Below are 9,325 nucleotides of genomic sequence, written 5' to 3' on the forward strand. Positions count from 1 at the left end.
TCACAGTGTAGGCATCAATGTGTCCAGAGAGAGACCAAGCACTGTAATTCTCACCGTGACCAGTTACTCAACAGCCATGCTCATAGTAAGCGAATTAAAATTTGCATTCCTATAATTTGTCGTTAGGTCATTTTTCTCCTCTTGATCAATCTATATTTTATCCCACATGCTTTACATTTTTAAAATGAATTCAATATTCTCCATCTTCTGAATAAATGGTCCAAGATCCTTGACTATCTTTAAAGTTTCTAAGATACACAATACACTAAATCACTTTGGGACACTATAATTTTTATATCATTCACAAAATGTGGTAACTATCGTAAGCATTAACACATTGTGATTTTCCTAGAATAATCTTCATAATTTCTGTATTAGTAGGAATTTTTATAAGCAAGATTTTCTGCTTTTTAGTAACTAGCAAGTTAGCACTTAGTAACCATTTGATTAATACAGGGTCTAATTAATCTGATGATTCAATCTACTGATTTATAATAATGTTTGGGAAAAGCTGTGATTAAATAGCATCTCTCTGACTTTCTTTAGGTGACCAGAAAAATTGAAGGTGAGGAGAGGCAAATATCTTACATTTCTACTTTTTAGAAAAACATTGCTAAAGAAATCATGGTCCACTGTTTGGGGAGCATAACTGTAGGTTCTGTTTTGGGTCTCAATTTGTCAGCTGGCACTCAGCTATCAGAAAGATTGCCAGAGCTAAGCAATGACCTCCCATGGAGGCTCACTCACTAAGCTGCCAAGTCAGGTGGGTTATTGGCATAAACTTTAGTCTCTGCCCACATGGGCCTACCCACAAAATTTCCTGAGTGAGAGCGTGGTAGCTGAACTATCCCAGAATGAAAGAGCCAGGAAACCAAGGCAGAAATAACAGTGCCTTTTATGACTTCACCTTGGAAATCACACGTTGTCACCTACTTGGTGTTCTACTGGTCACAAAGCCCAGTCTCAGTATGGGGAGAGCACACGGTCAGGCACGGTAAGCACATGGTAATTTCCCACAGAGCCCTTGGTAGCAGTGTCCTTCACCTCCATGTTCCAGGAAGCCTCTCTTGCACAATTTTAGGAAACTCCTATAAAAAACTTTATTGTGGGACACCAGTACAACATCTTCCATGGATACTTTTCTTTGAAACCCTTTAGGAAGCTCTGCAAATTCAGTGAACTTCTTTAACTCCAACTAAGTCACAACTTCCAGACTTCTTCAATGAAGGCCTAGCTCACTCAACGAGCAGAGCTAATCCCTTATCTGATCACGATCAGGATCACGATTACAATCATCCTGTTGTTCGTCGATTGCCTGGAGCAGGCCCCAGTAACATCTCCTTCGTCCTAGCCCTGAGATTTTAAAGTGCCATATTCAAGGCTCTTTCAGGATTAGGAGAATGAGATTCATCATTGTTACTGGTATTTGGCATATTGGGTACGCCATGGGGAGTTTGCCAGACTCTGCCATGTGGGCAGGTTACATTCAGTAGCCTGCCAGATTGTCCAAAGAATGAGATAATAACCCACTTCCGGGAGCTGGGTTTTATAGTCTCTGGGTCTTGGCCATTGATGGGATTACATGGGCCGGGGAGAGGGGGAGGGGGGAGGAGAGTGTCAGTTGGTGGGTGTGACCTCTGCCTACTGGAAGATGGAGGATCTGGGTGGAGGATGCTCAGCCCCGATCCGAGAAAGCTTGGAGATCTCAGCCCCGGGACCCTCATGCCTTTGTTCCTCAGCTGATACCTTCATGTGTGTGGAGAGTGGTCTCAGCATGGTAGTGGCTGGTTCTGGAGGTCTCCTGCCCCCACGCCTGGCTGTCTTCACCGGGGCCCCTTGAGGGGGCAGGTTGAGTTTCCCTCCCCGCCCCAAGCAGAGCTCTGGCAGCCAAAGACCTCCAGAACCAGCCCTTATCTGGTACTATGACTTTATTCTTTAGAATACTCTCTGCTCCTTGCTAGCCATCTCTTCATCGTGCCAATTTCTATTGTAAGTAATAATGCTTTAGATTTAACCTGTCTGTTCAGAACACTGATTTCTGTCTTTTGGATGGATCGGGACTGGCAAAGTACTAGCATCAGTATCAGTCCGAAGAGATAGACAATAAATTGGCAAATTGCTTTGGTCATGCTTTTTGGCTGAGTTCCTCCTTGGCAGGAAGTGAGCTGAGGGTATTACAGCAGGTCTTTGAATATGAACATTTGAATCACAGTATAGTTTACTATAGCATTGATGAGAAAAGCCCATCTAGGCTAACACTGACAAAATGCTTATATTCGAGAACATGATTTCATGAGTTGACTTGAAGTTGCAGTTTCCAAAAACTTATCAATGATATTAAGTGAGAATTTGGTGTGGTTGTGGTAACAAACCAACAGAAGCAAGGCCTTGTGCAGTGGTCACTGTCCTCAAACATTAGTGCAACTGAGATGAACACAAGGACAGCAGTACAGGACAGATTCTTCTCAGCATGCCTTAGTACTTACAGAAGGAAAGCAGGCTACTGTAAACTCTCAGCTAAGCCATAGCCTAAGACCAAAATGCTTTCATGACAGCTATCAAAGAAGCTTCTAGCTCTTCCAGGGACTAGGGTGATATAGTTTCCAACTATATCAACTATATCAAGTACAAATTTTTATGGTGTGGGTTGGTTAATAATAGCGGGTTTTGTCCCAAAAATTTTTGGTGCAAATTAGTGCACTAAATGGGATAATGGAACTAAATAGCTCAAGCTCGAGGCCCTGAGTTTGATCCCTGGCATGACATAATCCATGAGCAGTATACTTCACAGAAACAGATGCATGTACTATCCAGGAAGGTATAAGCTTGCAAACAAAATAGTATAAAGCTACACAGATTAAACGTTCTAATCTATGTCAGCAGAAATCTGGGGAATATGCATGGGCTGTATCCTAAGAGTGTTAGATATGATGGGAGTGGGGTCCCCGGGCGACATGTGAAGTGGGGAGGAGCCAGGCATAGCTTAGGGAAGGGAATCGACTGCTTTCTCTCCATCCACCTCTCCCACCAGGGGAATAGCTGGGAAATCTAGAATTGATGAGTCTGCTATGAGGCTCAATTTTTTGAAGAAAGAAGTCAGTCCTAGGCCTTACCCAGGTCTTTCAGGTTCTGGCCTTTTCCCCAGAGTAAAGAATTTTAGGAGAAAATGAGCTATGAAGTATAACAGGTTTTACTTGGGAGTTTTGAGGAAGGAGAAAGAGAAAGAGAGAGAGAGAGAGAGAGAGAGAGAGAAGAGAGAGAGAGAGAGAGCGGGAGAGAGAGAGAGAGTAATGTGCTTGAGAGAACATAGGCTCCTCCAGAGTAGAGAGGGAGTCTCAGAACACATCCCATCATTAGATACAGAAGTATGAAAACACACATCTCAAGAGCAGAGATGCTGGCTACACATGTGCTCAGGTACCACATGTGCTAGGCAGTGATACATGGGCACAGGCAACACCTGGGCTAGGGCAGCAGGTGCACGTGCTCTTTTGTTCAAGTTGGCTTTTGTAGGGCTTTCCTGGCCCACTCCATGTTGGGTTCTCTGTCTTGGTTACAAGTCCACTGGCAGAGTGGTTGCAATGTAAGAAATGGGAGCAGTGGATGGTCTTTGAAATTCCTTTCCTGGATCCTGCTTGAGCTTCTCACGGAGGGGGTCCAGCCTTCTCTGGGTCTGTACTGGCACCAGCTAAAGATCTAATATGCCTTAGTTCCTGTGTCCACAAGGTGCGTTTGGGGGCTATTGGTTTTATTACTTCCCCAAAATTCATTGTTGAGGGCAGGGCGCCCTTCTCGATAAATCTGCTTACTTGCTTCAAGCAGGTGAGGATAAAATAAAGTACAAAGTTGTTTCAAATTAATTGATATGGCATACTTCCTGGTGATTTCAGATTAAGTTTGCTGACTTATTTAGCTGAAGATAGCTCTCACAATTTTTAAACAATTTATTGACTGATGTACTTAAACCTAGATTTACCCATGGTTTACATTTAATAGATCCGAGATAGCAGTTTTCTTGGCATAATAGAGACAAAAGATGGCTTAAGGAGAAAGAAATATCATTGTGTCATATATTGCCTTCATGCCAACGGATTTCTTTCAGTGTTCCCCGAGAAGGTCTGAAGATATTACTTCACTGAAGCATTGAAGCATTGAAGCACTGAAGCACTGTATGCTGAAGAGCAGAAAGTCTAAATGTCTACATTTACACTAATAAGATTTGTTCTGGGAACCATGATAAAGGAGACTAGTAATTTTAAGATGCAGCTGCATCTAAAGAGTTTACAGGTTTAGAGAAACAGTACAGATACACAAGTGATTGAGTGTAAGATAAATACAGTAAGAAAGTGTCCCAGGTCCCTTTGCAAACCCAGACTATTTATGACTCGACCAAAAGTAGAAGAGGAAAGTGAGGGAAAGGTATGTGATTTGCTGAATCAACGTGGGTGGGAGGCCATTGCAAAAGGCAAAGAGTTTAACTGAATGTGATTCTTCCTTTCCTTAGCCTTTCTTAACTTTTCCTCACACTTACGTTTGATGTTTATGTTGAAGGAACGTATTCATGTAGGTTATATGTTCCTTAAAACTCTGTTTCGGATGTTTGGGTCCCCAAGTCTCAATACAGTCATAAGGTGGGAACCAGTTGCACTCCGGCGAATGTTACCCCCATGACCAGATTACGTGTTTCCTCTCCCTTTCAATGCCTGCATTTCACTCTGCCCTGCTGTAGGGCAGCCACCTCATCATATGCTCATTATCATATTTTTTTATTTTGAAATTTTTATTAGTGAAACACCATGAGGTAGAGTTGTAGACTTACAAATTTTTGTGCTTGGGTTTTACTTATACAATGATCGAGTACCCATCCTCCACCAGTGCCCATTCTCCACCACCACTAATCCCATCCCCCATCACCCCATCCCACCCTGCCTCTGTGGCAGGGCATTCCCCTCTGTTCTCTCTCTCCTTTTGGGTGCTGTGGTTTGCAAAAGAGGAATTGAGTGGCAATCATGTTTGGTCTATAGTCTACTTTCAGCATGCATCTCCCATCCTGGGCGGATCTTCCCAACACCTTTATTTGGTGCTCCCTTCTCTAGCTGAGCTGCCTTTACCCCTAGAGTGTGCGGCTGGCCTCCAAACCAAGTCTCTTTATTTATTTATTTATTTATTTATTTATTTTACAGTTATAGACTTACAAATTTTTGTGCTTGGGTTTCAGTTATACAATGATCAAGTACCCATCCCTACACCAGCGCCCATCCTCCACCACCACGGGTCTCAGCATCCCTCCCACCTCCCATCCCTCCCATCCCACCCTGCCTCTGTGGCAGGGCATTCCCCCTTGCTCTCTCTCTCTTCTTTTGGGTCCTGTGTTTTGCAAGAGAGGCATTGAGTGGCGATCATGTTTGGTCTATAGTCTACTTTCAGCATGCTTCTCCCACCCTGGGAGGAACCTCAACAACACCCTTTATTTGGTGCTCTCTTCTCTATCTAAGCTTCCTTTTCCCCTAGCATGTGTGGCTGGCCTCCAAGTCATGGAGCAAAATTCCTGGTACTAATCTCAGCCACTCCTGGGTGTTAGCCTCCCATTTTGTTGCTTTATGTTCCCCAGATGAATGCAATCTTTCTGTGTCTGTCCCGCTCTTTCCAACTCATTTTGCTTAACATGATACTTTCCATGTAGTACCACTTGTATGTAAATTTCATGACTTCATCTTTTCTAACAGATACATAGTGCTCCATTGTGTAAATATACCAAAGTTTCTTTAACCAGTCATCTGTTCTTGGGCATTCAGGTTTTTTTTCAGATTCTGGCTATTGTAAAGAGTGCTGCAATGAACAAACAATTGCAGATGTCACTTGGACTATACGTTTTTGCCTCTCTGGGGTATATTCGAGGGACTACAGTAATTTCATATGTTAACAATACCTTCCTATTTATTTTGCTAAAATTGTGTGACAATCTGGGATCAACAGAATAATTAATTAACTTGGCTGTCAGGAAGGAGAGACAGCGGGGCTGGAGCGATAGCACAGCAGGTAGGGCTCCTGTCTTGCACACAGTTGACCCGGGTTCGAGTTCCAGCTTTCCATATGGTCTCCTGAGCACTGCCAAGAGTGATTCCTGAGTGCAGAGCCAGGAGTAACCCCTGTGCATCGCCCGGTGTGACACAAAAAGAAAAAAAAAAAGGAGAGACAGCTAAATCAAACACACCAGAAAGTTTGACTCCTTCATTCACACATCCAAAACATATGGAACTTGAGAGATTTTGTACTTTTTATCTAATCTGGAAACTTTTTGCCTAAAATATGAATATAAAATTTTAGTTCCAAAACTGGTCGAGTGCAAAGGTCAAAGGTCCTGAGAAGAACGTGAAGAATGTTTGGCTGAGTCAAAAAAGAAAAAAAAAGGTTGTATTTGTTTGTTTGTTTGTTCGTTTTGCTTCTTAGTTTCTTTTGGGGGGCATTACTCTTTGTAATGCCCAGTGGTTTGTAAACTAGTTAGCATTGAAGTACCAAGCTAATTTTGACTAACCAAACAGTGCTAAATTTCAGACTTTAGAGAATAGCAGGACAGTGCTTGAGTACAGTAGTTGCAATATTGGTTCTGGAAGAATGTAGGCACTCATCTCCTGGAAGGGTTCCATGTTTCACAGCCTTGACAATGCACAGGGTCAGAAGCTTGGTCATGTTTCAAGAATCTGTAACTAGCGTTACCCTGCAATGAAGACAAAGCAGGGGCTGCTGCTAACGGCAGAGTGGAGTGCTGTGTGCTGCTGGATCTCTCCAAACCCCTGCAAAATAACCCCTGACCCCACATTCAAGTTATCCTCCTGTTCTTCTCTATCTGTGCTTTTACAGGAAAACCATTGTTTTTATCACAGGATAATTTTCTCTTGGTAAGTCAGTCTGTCTTCCTGACTAGAATGTGAGTTCCCTTAGGCTCGTTTTAGGTTAATTACACTTCATAACTCTCCACGGTTTGCCACTGGTAGTCTTTAAAATACTAAAAAATAATCCAAAGCTTGTTAAATTCCTTAACTGTTTTTTAATCACTGCTGACTGGTACAATCCATGTTGCATAATTTAGTATCTACTACAACGATAACGCCTTTATAAAGAACTGGGAAATGAGCTGCACAGAAGTAATTGGAACAAGGTCAGCCACTTAGTAATTGATAAAGCTGTTGATAGGACCCAATTAATTTCATAGTACTTCCTATTTGTAGTTAAGACAAGACTACATTTAATTTCCATTGATCCGTGAATTTTATTCAACCATCTTAAGTCCTCACTCCTGTTCAGTAACAGCTGGGAGACCTAGAGAATTACAGGATAGAAATGGGTGGGTCTTATTGAGATACATCACAAGTTTGGCACAAAGGCCAGAGAACCATCAAGGGAACAAAGCTCAGAAATGATGGAGGAAGGAAGTCCCTCTTCAGGCATTTCCTAGGATTTTTGTTTTGTTTTGCTTTGTTGTGTTTGTATGTTTGCTGGGGCTGAGAGTTTGGGGGACACATTCAGTAGTGCTCCTTGCTGCTGCTGGTGGGGAGTTCAGAGCTCTCTCCTGGAGGTGCTCAGGGGACCATGCAGTGGTTGGGACCTGCATGCAAAGCACACAATCCAGTCTGCTGAGCCATCTGTTCAGCCCTCTCCTAGGACTCTGTGCGTCTATTGTTATTGTACATAAAGCTGAAATATCTACAATTGTGCAAATAGCACAGCGGGTAGGGCGTTCGCCTTACAAGCGGCCAACATGGCCGACCCGAGTTCGATTCCTCCGCCCCTCTCGGAGAGCCCGGCAAGCTACCGAGAGTATTCGATATGCCAGACACAGTAACAACAAAGTCTCCAATGGAGACGTTACTGGGCCCGCTCGAGCAAATCGACGATCAACGGGAGGGCCTTTACCTTTACCTTTACCTTATCTACAATTAATTATGTTTGCGGTTTCTTAATGTGTCCTGCAATTCACATTAATTCTCGCAGCTAGCACAATGCACAAACCGAGTGATCCACCACTAAGAGTCGGTGGATCACTGACTCCCCGCCCCGACCAGGGTTCCGGCAGCAAAGACCTCCAGGACCAGCCACCACCATGCTGAGACCACTCTCCACACACCTGAAGGTACCGGCAGAGGATCAAAGGCAAGTGGGACCGGGGGCTGAGATCTCCAAGCCTACTCGGATCGGAGCTGAGCATCCTCCACCCAGATCCTCCGAATTCCAGTAGGCGGGGGTCACACCCACCAATTGGTCCCCTGGCGCCGTGTAATCCCATCAACGGCCACGACCCAGAGACTATAAAAACCAGCTCCCGGAACCGCACGGCCGCATTTGCGGCCACGTGACATCTTATTATGACATCTTATTATGACATCTTATTATCTCATTCCTACTTTGGACAAACTGGCAGGCTACTGAATGTAGCCTGCCCACACGGCAGAGTCTGGCAAACTCCCTGTGGCGTACCCAATGTGCCAAATACCAGTAACAATGATGGTTCTCATTCTCCTAAAGAGTCTTGAATATAATCTCAGGGCTAGGATGAAGGAGACATTACTGGGGCCTGCTCGAGGCAATCGACGAATAACAGGATGGTCGTGATTCGTCGTGATTCTATTTTCTGTCTACTCGCTGCTTAACATAATTTTTAGCATTTTATAAAGTTAACCATCAGGAAAGAACAATGTTGAGGCACCTTCCTTTAAAACCACCTATATTTTAGGGTACCAAGGAGCTAATGAAAGTAAGCTTAAATAAAAAGAAAAGTCAATATAAATTGGTACTTTTCCTTGGATTCCTGAGAGATGATCTCTTGATTTTTTCTCCTTTCTACAGTTGTGCACCAGTTTTTTTTTCAAAAATCTTTTTAGAAACCTCTTTTGGATACAAGGTCTTATTTTTGCTGATTAGTTCTTTCTCCTTTTGATCACTAACTACTTATTTCCCCCTATTTTTTGGTTCACACCTGGCAGTGCTCAGGGATCACTTCTTGTAGGGTTCAGAGGAACCATATGTGGTGCTGGGTATCAAACCCATGTCCAGCACATTCAGGGCAAGTTCTTTACCTGCTCTACTATCTCTCTGGCCCTTAGTCATTTATTTTGTGGGAAGGATATAAGAGATTCTGAGTCCCAAGTTTTCAAAAATAAAATCCTTCCACTCAAGTTACATCTCCAAAGAAAATATACAAGAAGCCTGGGTAAGGCAAGTCAATGAATGAACGTTATTGTCAGGAGGCTTTTTTGCAAACACCACTAATTAACAAAATGCAGAGAAGTTATTAAGAATCTGAGGCATTGATGGAGGATGCTGACCC

This window comes from Sorex fumeus, unplaced genomic scaffold (genome assembly GCF_029834395.1).
Source record: "Sorex fumeus unplaced genomic scaffold, SorFum_2.1 ptg000037l, whole genome shotgun sequence".
NCBI classification, from domain to species: Eukaryota; Metazoa; Chordata; class Mammalia; order Eulipotyphla; family Soricidae; genus Sorex; species Sorex fumeus.